The sequence below is a fragment of the Chlamydotis macqueenii genome, chromosome 15 (assembly GCF_036417535.1).
Source record: "Chlamydotis macqueenii isolate bChlMac1 chromosome 15, bChlMac1.mat, whole genome shotgun sequence".
NCBI lineage: Eukaryota > Metazoa > Chordata > Aves > Otidiformes > Otididae > Chlamydotis > Chlamydotis macqueenii.
Genome location: NC_141570.1, coordinates 10,900,684 through 10,910,537, shown reverse-complemented (window position 1 = coordinate 10,910,537; position 9,854 = coordinate 10,900,684).

Sequence of the window (9,854 nt, the reverse complement as noted above, 5' to 3'; positions counted from 1 at the left end):
CAGTATTTCCATACTAGCATTTCTGGACTCCTTTTTTTTTTTTTTTTTTTTATCTTTCAGTAACCTTAAGCTTTAAATTATCTTTTAAAAATACACAAGTTTTCATTTACTGAGCGTCACTGTGGATCAGTATAAGGATAATGTATGAAATGAATGGATGTAAAGTTCCATAAAGAATAGTTAATCTTATGTTCACAAATTCATCTCAGCTTAAATCTAACTGATCTTTCAAAATGCTCAGATGACATCAAATGAAATTAGCAGGAGGTAGATGCAAAACAAGGAAAAAGAGCTTATTCTTCATAGAATGCAAAATGTTACAGAGTGCCTTTCTGCAGGCTGTTGAGGGTCCTAAATATTTACGTGTGTAAAAAGTGACTGGGAAATGTAATGAAGAAAAGTAATCCACTGAGAATTATTAAATAGAAAGGTGTCATACTTGGCTCAGGTGATCCTGAAGTGCAGAATGCTGGAAGCCAGGGGAGTGCAAGGGGTAAGTATGTTTCACTTTTTCTTATACTGTTCCCAAAACTGCTCTTACTTCTGAGCTTCTCTGCCCACTGTGAGAAATAAGATTCAGGATGATCCTGTACTGGTTTTATTTTACTATTTAAGTGCTTTTTTTCCCCTTGACCCTCTCTTTCTGTTGGACTGCTTCAGGATTATCTCCTTGGTTAAACATTTGCTATCTATAATGCTTTAATAACATATTGTTCTAGATGCATTCATTCGAACGTTACTACTCTGTAGATGGCACAGGTGTTTCTGTAGAAATTTTTATGCCTGATTTGATTTAATCTTTTTAACAATGTTTGTCCAAGATTTAACATTTGAATGAATAAAATTTAAATGAACCTCAACATTTGAAAACTAAGTTTGGGAATCCCATCTGCCATAAAATTTCTTCTTTTAAGCACAGCAAGTTTTGAAAGCATTAAAATCCCAAAATTACAACTTTGTTCAGTAGGATTGGCATGAATTCCTTTTTTTTTTTTCTTTTAATGATCTTAGATGTTTTTAAACTCTAATTGTAGTGGTATTTATAAGTAGCTTTTATATTTTTGGAAGATGACACTATGCAAATAAACTGCTGTGATCAAAATTGTAATGTGTAGAGTCTGAAGTACACCAACTAATTCCTGCGAGTAGTGATATAAAAATGTATTTGGCTTCCTTTTTCTCCATTATATTTGAACAAGTTGTGAAACAGGATCTCAGAAGCTTCTAAATAAGTGTTTATTGTCATTACAGAAGGAGGCCATGTCTAGGTTTGAATAATACAAAATGTCATTTCATTTGGCAGCTAACGGTGAATGAATCCAGTTTGCCCTACAAATAAAAAAACAAAACCAATTACAACTGGAGTTTTAAAAAAGTGGAAAAATAAAATTTCAAGTTAAGCCCAATGTATATTCTACTGTAAATGAAAGCTTTTAGAATTCTTTGATTCTTTTAAAAAGTTTGCTTGTGTTTGAAAAAGGTTGAAAAGTGGCTAGAGCTATATCAGCTCCTTTACTCTTTTATGAGTACCTTAGATAGGGTACCGTAGTTAAGTGCTTGGCACACACATGGAGATAGTTTCAGATAGTAGTACTGTTATGTCAGGAGCTGAAGTCAATTGTACATTTATCGAGGAAAAAAAAAAGCATACAGCCAAATGTTGAATCAAAAGCAATAACTTTTCCTAAAGCAAATGTCCAAGTCTGCCTTTTTTTTAGGGAGAGTAGTGGGAAAACTGTGTCCAGTTCAGCTAGTCTCTAGAAATTTAGCTGTGGTGTGGACTGGCAAGATGGCCAATATATCCACTGTTCTGTGTCTGCCGCTGCAATCTCAAATATGGTTTTTTTGGGGATGGAGTAAAATCTTTCTTGCTCCTTCAGCTTAGTCTTTGCTGCTGTCTTTTGCTATTAATGTTTTCTTAATTTCCATATTGTAGGAAGACACCCTTGATTTGTCTAGAAGAATCCGAACTCCAACTGTCTGCTCCATACAGAGATTCTCATTTTGGAGGAAGACAAACAGTCTTCTTCCTGTTTGTTTTCATTGATAGTTTGCTAAATCTGTTCCGGGCTTCTCCTTTGTTTTTGCTATGTCAAATCTCCCATCATCTCTGTACTGCCTACCAGAGAGGAGATTGCCTTCTTATTTCAAGCTACCTCAGGCCAGATTTTCTGTTGTCAGGGTTTCAGGATGGTCTTTGTGCTGGTTTCTGCCTGTCTTGAGAGTGTAGTGGATCAGGTCCCAGTATGATGTGGGAACACAGTTCAGGTAGATCACCTCACGTATTGGTCTTTTTGCATTTTCAGCAGCTAATTTTTGAAAAGGTTTCAGCATAATCCTATTGCTCTAGTTTCCAAACAAGGGAATTACACGTTGAACATTGCTGCTCACTTGGGTTTCCTCCAAATCACTGCAACACACTGACAATGGTAGATTAAATTCCCATCTGTTCCTTGTTACAACTTACAGTTAATAATCAACATGCTGAAGATGTGGCAGGCCTGGTTGATGCCTTTTAGCACAAGTGAGCTAGGTATTAGATTTCCCTCAGCACAAAGGGATATGGATTTGTGAGGGTTCTGCAATTATCCGTCTTCCCAAAAATCACTAGTTCTTCAGATACAGTTTGAAGCAATTTCAAGACTGTGTTTAAAAGAGGCTTGGGGTTCTACTAGCAATAATGCTGGGTGTGAAGACTGAGGCACACTGGCAGAACATAATTGTGAAAGTTTTCTTTCTGCATTGTACTTCACCCTGGCTAGTGTTATAAATCTACTGGTTTAATAATTATTTCTATTCACATATACAATAAAAGAATGCATATCTGACTTGATAATTTTCATTTTAAGTTTTTTTTGGTTTCTAGGTTCAGCTGCTTCTTTTTTCTTCACTTTATCTCTTCATTTATAATCAGGGGAACCTCATTCAAATCCAGCAAGCAAACTACACTGTGGTGTAGCCATGAATAATACTGCTATTTACACACACTTAAGACAGTCCATTTCTTGACAGGAAATGATATTATGTAGATTGATGCTGTCTATTTTTTTTTAATTCTGACTTGCTATCTATTTTTCTAGGCATTTATGAAATATCTGTCTACATTGCAACCTTCCATTAAAACTGGAGATGATGTTTTATCCAATTATGTATATTCTGCTAGTGCTTACAAAGGTGGAGAGTGCATACAAACTGCATAAAGTCGCTTAAAGAAAGATAAAGAATGGTAAGAGAAAATCACGAAGACCTTTGTGGAAGTGAAAACATTTTATTAAAGGCAACCTTTCATCTGTTAAAAATACAGAACTAATACTGAAACCAAGAGGAATCTCATGTATAAAAGTTCACAGGCTAGTTAGGTGGCTGTAAGTCATTCTTACAGGACTGTTACAACAGGCTGCTTACTTTTATTATTAGTTACAGAGAATAACAAAAAGAAAAAAAAAATATTTAATGACCTGAGTGAACGTGATTTCATTAATTTCAGTTGAGGAAGCTCCCTCCAGGATCAGAATGCAGCTTTTCTTTCAGATTGGTAGCCATGAAAAAGATTAAGAGAAATCTCATGCTAAAATGAAGTTTCTTCCTTACACTTATTTTTTTTTCAATATACAGAGAATGAAGAGACTGATCATTTTGAATGTGTTTATGTTCAGTGCAGTTCCTTCTCCTGATTAATGCTACAGTAATAATTTTCCCCTGTAAAGGAATATTTGTGTACTTCCAATCTGAAGATAGATTTATTTAGATTAAGAAGCTACCACCAGAAAGAAAAATTCATACAATTGAAAATTATACAGAAACAGGAGCAATATGTCAACAAATTATGAAAAATTATGAGCCATGTACTAAGTGATCCCAGATCACCTTAAGTTCTCAGGCCTTTCACTGAGTGGCTTTCAGTGGTAACACCACTTGTTACCAGTGACTGCTTTTGTTCAGAGAACTGAGATTAGCTATTGATATAGCTTGAAAATAGGCTCTTCGCTTTACTTTTCCTTTTTGCAGTTGAAAGCTTGCTCTCCCTTTTCCTTACTTTTTTTCCTTTTAAAAATATTTATTGAATGATATTTTATTTTAAAAAGAAAAAAAAGAGAAAAATAATATTTAGTAATATTGATACATCTACAATTGTCTTACAGCTTTGTAGTTTCATTGGTTTACAAGATAGAGTCCACTGGAAAAAGGAAATGATACATGTAGAAATAGAATTATGCATTATATTGGAATTAATATGCAAGATAGGATTTCCTACTATATATTACTTTAATACTTTATGTAAACAATTAATAAAATGAATGCAACATCAGATAGTATGGTAGACCACAGAATAAAATAATTCAGATAATTCTTTTTCTTGAGGTTAGAGCCGTGATGGTAACACAAGCAACTTGCTACAGAAGTCAATATTGGGCAAAACAACTCTACCAGAAACTGAGCTCAACATGCAGACAGCAGTTTGTTGTATTGTGTTAAATAATCCAGCAAATTCAGATGCTATCCTTTTGATTTAAATAGTTCCATGTATTTCCAAAAGTATTTTCTCAGCTAGAGCCCAGTGCTGTAAGATGCTAAGAACATGTTTAGCTTTGAGGCCAGACCCCCTGCCCCTAACTATCAGATAACTGCTGGATGGTATAAGGCATGTGCTTAAATGCCTTGCTGAGTAAGAGTCATCAGATGTGAGCTAATCCTTATGGAGGTCAGTAGGAAAGTATCTCTAAGGATTACATTTGGGCATGATGCTGCCTGTTCTTGAAATAAATACCTCTGAAGTGATCCTGTTGGTATCAACAGTGAAGCATTTCACTAGGTTTCTCCAGAATTTACAATGCTTTTAAAAATATTAGTCCAATTTATACTTCTAGCAATCTGTTTCTCTTCAAGAGTGAAGGTCATGCATATAAACTCTTTAAATTATGATTACCAGCATTATTCAGCAGGTATCACACATTTTTATGTGAAATAGCTGAATCATTGTTTTACATTTGCATCTACAAATATTAAGTGACCAATTCTGTAGTGTAGTGAGATCCACAAGCTATCTCTAAGTTCCAGAGTAACTTGTAGGCATGCTTTTTGTATTTTATATATAATTATATTCAACCAGTGTTGAATGGAGTGTTTAGGGAGTATGGTTGTCTATGGATGGTAATAATAATACACAATAAAAATAAATAGGGCATTTCTTTGGCATATATAGGAGTTTTTCCCACAATCTGTCAAGGGAGATGGATTCTCACCAGTACAAATGAGAATAAAAGTCCTTAAACAGAACTGATCCTTTTTCAACACACCTCACAATGCTCTGCTATTGGTTTACAAAACTAAAGGCAATGATTCTCATATAAACAACAAGGCGAAACAGCATCAAAGCAAGCATTGACAGCAGACAGAAAATTAAGGGCCAAAACTTACATGAAGTTCTAGACTAGGTACTAATTTTCAGATGCACATTTGCAGTCTCATCTCTGGTTTGTATTATTTAAGCCAAAGTGTTTCACATTTAAGAGATAAAATACTTGGGAGAAAACAGTTCATCCTAGAAAAAAGTATTTTTTAATTTTTGGAAAAGACTTTAAGGGGTAAAATTAAAATAATCACAGCTGCTGCTAATTTGAGTTTCCTGATGTGGTTCTCATTTCCTAATGGTGAACTCACTGTGAAAAGAATTAACATGCTTGGTTTTTTTCTGTTGCAAATATGAGGTACTTGCAATTAAATTTTTTAAACAGTTTTTCATCCATAAAAATATATACAGGCATGCTTTTAAGGATGGCTTTGGGCTATGCTCTTGCATGCACATCTGTACTGTTGATATAAATTCAACTTACATTTATTTTATAGTGCTTTTCTCTGTAGTGGGTTAAAAGCAATAGCCTGGATCACAGAGTTTCTTGAAAGAGGAAAGTCTCTCTGTCACTGGTTTTTACGGATGTGTCTGCTGCACCCAAGGGTCTGATGTAGGCAGCAGCCCAGAACTCAAAACCAGCCCCAAAAAGTACATACTTGCAAAATTAACCCTCGGAGGGTTACCCTCAGAGCACCGTGAGCTCTGTGCTGTTGCATGTGGACAACTAACAAACCCCAAACTAGTTGTTTTAAATGTATTACTGGCATGTACTGTTGTAAGAGTGGTTACGGTGGTAATTATTGAGAATTTTCACGTATGTATTATGATCCTGGCTTAGAAAATTGGAAGAGAGAGACTCTAGGCCATCTTTCTTCATTCTGTCCTTTATAGAGCGATGGCAACATTTCCTCAAATATAACTTAGAACTGTTTTTAAATTACAGATGTAGCAGTGCATCCATGTAATCTTTCTCAAAGGAGTCTTTGCTTGAGTAGGTGAGTCCATCCTCTGTGCTATCAAAAGAATGGGAGGTTACACTTTAAGTTACTCAGTTATGCTTGGAATGTATCTTTTGTTCATGGGATTTGTTTTTGTGTAATTTCTGTATGCCAGAGCTGTAGGTTTTTGTGTTTGTGGCATTGTTACAGTCTGGCTAATTTATTTTCTAATCCTCCTCTTTCCATAATTTTCTTTTTGTCTGGGAAAGCCCACTGATTTAACTAATGAATCTAGTACTGATTTCTGAACAGCTGCTAATAATAAGAAAATTGTCTTGATGGTTATTCTCAAGTCTGGAGAATGAGCATGCAAGCAAGTTGCTCAGTGGTTTTTTTACTTTCCAGGATGTTTGGCTTGTTTGGAGAGCTCTCATGTCAAATCCCTTTTATCTGTAATTACAAAGCATTATGATTTCATCTTGGTGCTAAGGGACAGCAAATGACTGCAGGGAATACTGGAAGCACATTTATTTATCTTAAGGCCAACTTTTGGTCACAGTGACATCATTGCCTAAATTTTCAGTTAATTTATCTGTGTGGAGCTTTAACTCTGTACATGCTTCCCAGGACTGACTAGAGTTTGTATATGAACTGTACTGGGAGTAATTGGGGAATATATTCCTTTCCTTTCTCACTTAAACAGCATGGACTAGACTATTTGTGCTGGGGAACTGACAGTCAAATTACAGATAGATTATTTTTATTCTCACTTTTTAAATGAACTAATATCACAAAAAAAAAAAAAAGGAACTGATTCATCCTAAATGGTGTAGAAAGTCAATTTCAGACCAGGAAATGAAACCTATGCTTTTTGGAAGCCCAATCTTACTTATTGGTTCAAAAACTTTCTACCTCCCTTCTGTACTCTTCTACCTTTTCAAATACTTTCTTGGAATTCAGAAGCATGATTTATTCCGGTTGTAGTTGTAAGCTGGCTTGTAGAGGAAAGTTCTTTCCTTACCTCTGAGATCATATCATCTGTATGGGATGTTATATTGGAGATCAGGATTTTGACCTTTTAAAGACTGTGGCTGACTGCCAGGTAAGGACATGGAATAGAAGAGCTACTGTCAAATGTACAAATGAAGTTGATACTGGTAATACATAACAAGACAGTCAAAATACTTTGTGCCTCCGGATTATTTGTTTCCAGCCAGTCTGTAGCATGTCCGAATATATGCACTTTTCACTACTGTGTAAGTCTATCTAGGGAACACTATGCACTGATTTGCAATTGCAGCATAACAACACTGAATTTTGGGGAAATCTCAGATACCTTTATGCTACTAATTGTGCAGCTTTCATCTGCTGCTAACTGATAAAAGGAATGTAAGAAAAAACTCTAGGGGAACAGACTTTTTGTCCCATCTTTGCTGTGAGCCTTGAAGAAAAAAATAATAGAAGACTTGTAATGGACTTTCAAAGATCATCTAGTCCATCTTTCTTCTTCAAGAAGGGTTCAACAATATCTAAATCATTCTTGACAGAATCAGTTCAATGTTTCTTTAAAATCGTTTAGCAATGGAAACTCCACAGCCTCTGTATATAATCCATTTCGCTGCTTGTCATTCCACGCCATTCAAAAGGTTTTTCTTTTAATACTTGGCTAGATTGTCCTTAGACCAACTAGATTATTTTCCTGTCTCCAGTGGGGTTTATTATATATTCTCATGTCTCTCCATAGCTGTTTTTCTCTAGAATAACAGGAAGAAATCCTTTCTAAATTAACGAAGTCTTATTTAATCTTGGCTTTTGCTCTCTTCTTTATCTTTGTAATTTCTAACCATTTCTGACCATTGCTGTTTCTTATTTCTAGAGTTCATTTATACAGTTCTGGATGCTATTTCAGTTAAAGCCTTACCCATATGAATAGAAGAATTATATTGTTTATCTTCTATATGACATTGGAACTCAAAAATACGTTTTGCAGAAAATTTTACTAGTCCATCATTTCCTACCTTGTCTGTTTTCCACATCCTTATGTTAGCAGCACTTTACAAATGCTGTTGCTGATCTGCAGTGGTCTGAAGTAGCTTGGATCATGAAGACCATTTGAATTCCAGTCACATCTTATGAGCACTTGCACTCCGAAATTGTTCCTTTCTGCAAGTGTACTCTGTAGTCTGTCCTCTATCTAAGTCATGACTGAAGATGCTCACTGGTACTGAACCTCTGGAAAATCTTAATCAATGCAACATTTTTGTTTTCTTGATTGCTATTATTTCAATATGGGAGTTTGCACCCATTTTACTGTAGTTCCGTGTAGACAAGTTGTGAGGGGAAAAAGTATTTTGGGGAGGACTACAGGGCTGCTGGAGACTTATGTGCAGAATCTTCCCCTGTTATGCCATGAAGTCCCCTTCTGTTCCCGCTCGGAGTCTTTCCTTCTCTTTTCCCTTCATACTTCTCAAATAAGTTTGTGATTTTTTTACTTTCCTGCGTCACTTATTTCATCTGTGAAATGAGCTAAAGATAATATGAAAATTAGATTCCTCTCTGTATGTCGGAAGCCTCTTTCCTCACCAATATTTTGATCCCCCTTTTGGCTTCACATTTGCACTATTCTCACAAATGCTGTGATCCAAATAGCAGAACTCTGAAATTGCTGTTGGAGTCTCTGCCACCTTCTATTAGGATAATGCTAAAGTCCATTGGGATAAATGATCAAAACCAGGTTCTCTAAGGACTAGCAGAAGGACATCAGCATTTTAGAGCACAGTAACATCCTAGGGAGGAAAGACCTGGCTGAAGATAATTAGAATTCTGGGTGCAATTACTGACATTGCTGTGGTGTAAATAGAGCAAATCGTTGAAACTCATTCAATGTTAGTTTCTATCTGCTAGGTAATTCTACTTCAAATATAAGATCTTTGGAGAAGGGACTGCATTTCTAAAATATACGTAGTGCAAGCAGCTTCATGCTGCCATCTAAACCATGCTTTATTGACTATGTGTTGTCTTCTTAAGAAAATAAATAAATCCTCTGTGTTTGTTAAATATCAATGGGCCAGTATCAACACCAATGTTTATATATGTCACTCCTTACCTGCATTGTCAGTGGCATAAGCAGAGAAGCTGAAGTCTTGGAGAATAGCCCGGGTTGGAAGGGACGTTAAAAGGCCATCTGGTCCAGCCTGTAATGGGAAAAGGGAGCCTAGATGAGATTATCTAATATCCTGTCCATTCACATCTTGAAAAAATCCAGTGGTAGAGGTTGTTCCATTGATTGTTCTCACTGTAAAAAAAAAACTATCATATTGACATGAAACCTCTCTTGGCATAAGTTGTGCCCTACTGCCCCTTCTCTTCTCCATGTGAAGAGAGAGCCTTCATCCTCTTTGTAGCCACCTTTAAAGTACTAGAATACTATGATGAGGTCCTCCGTGAGCCTTCAGGGGGAGAATCACCTCTCTTGACCTGCTGGTCACGCTTCTTTTGATGCAGCCCAGGATGTGGTTGGCCTTCTGGGCTGCAAGCACACATTGCTGGCATTTAACCTACAT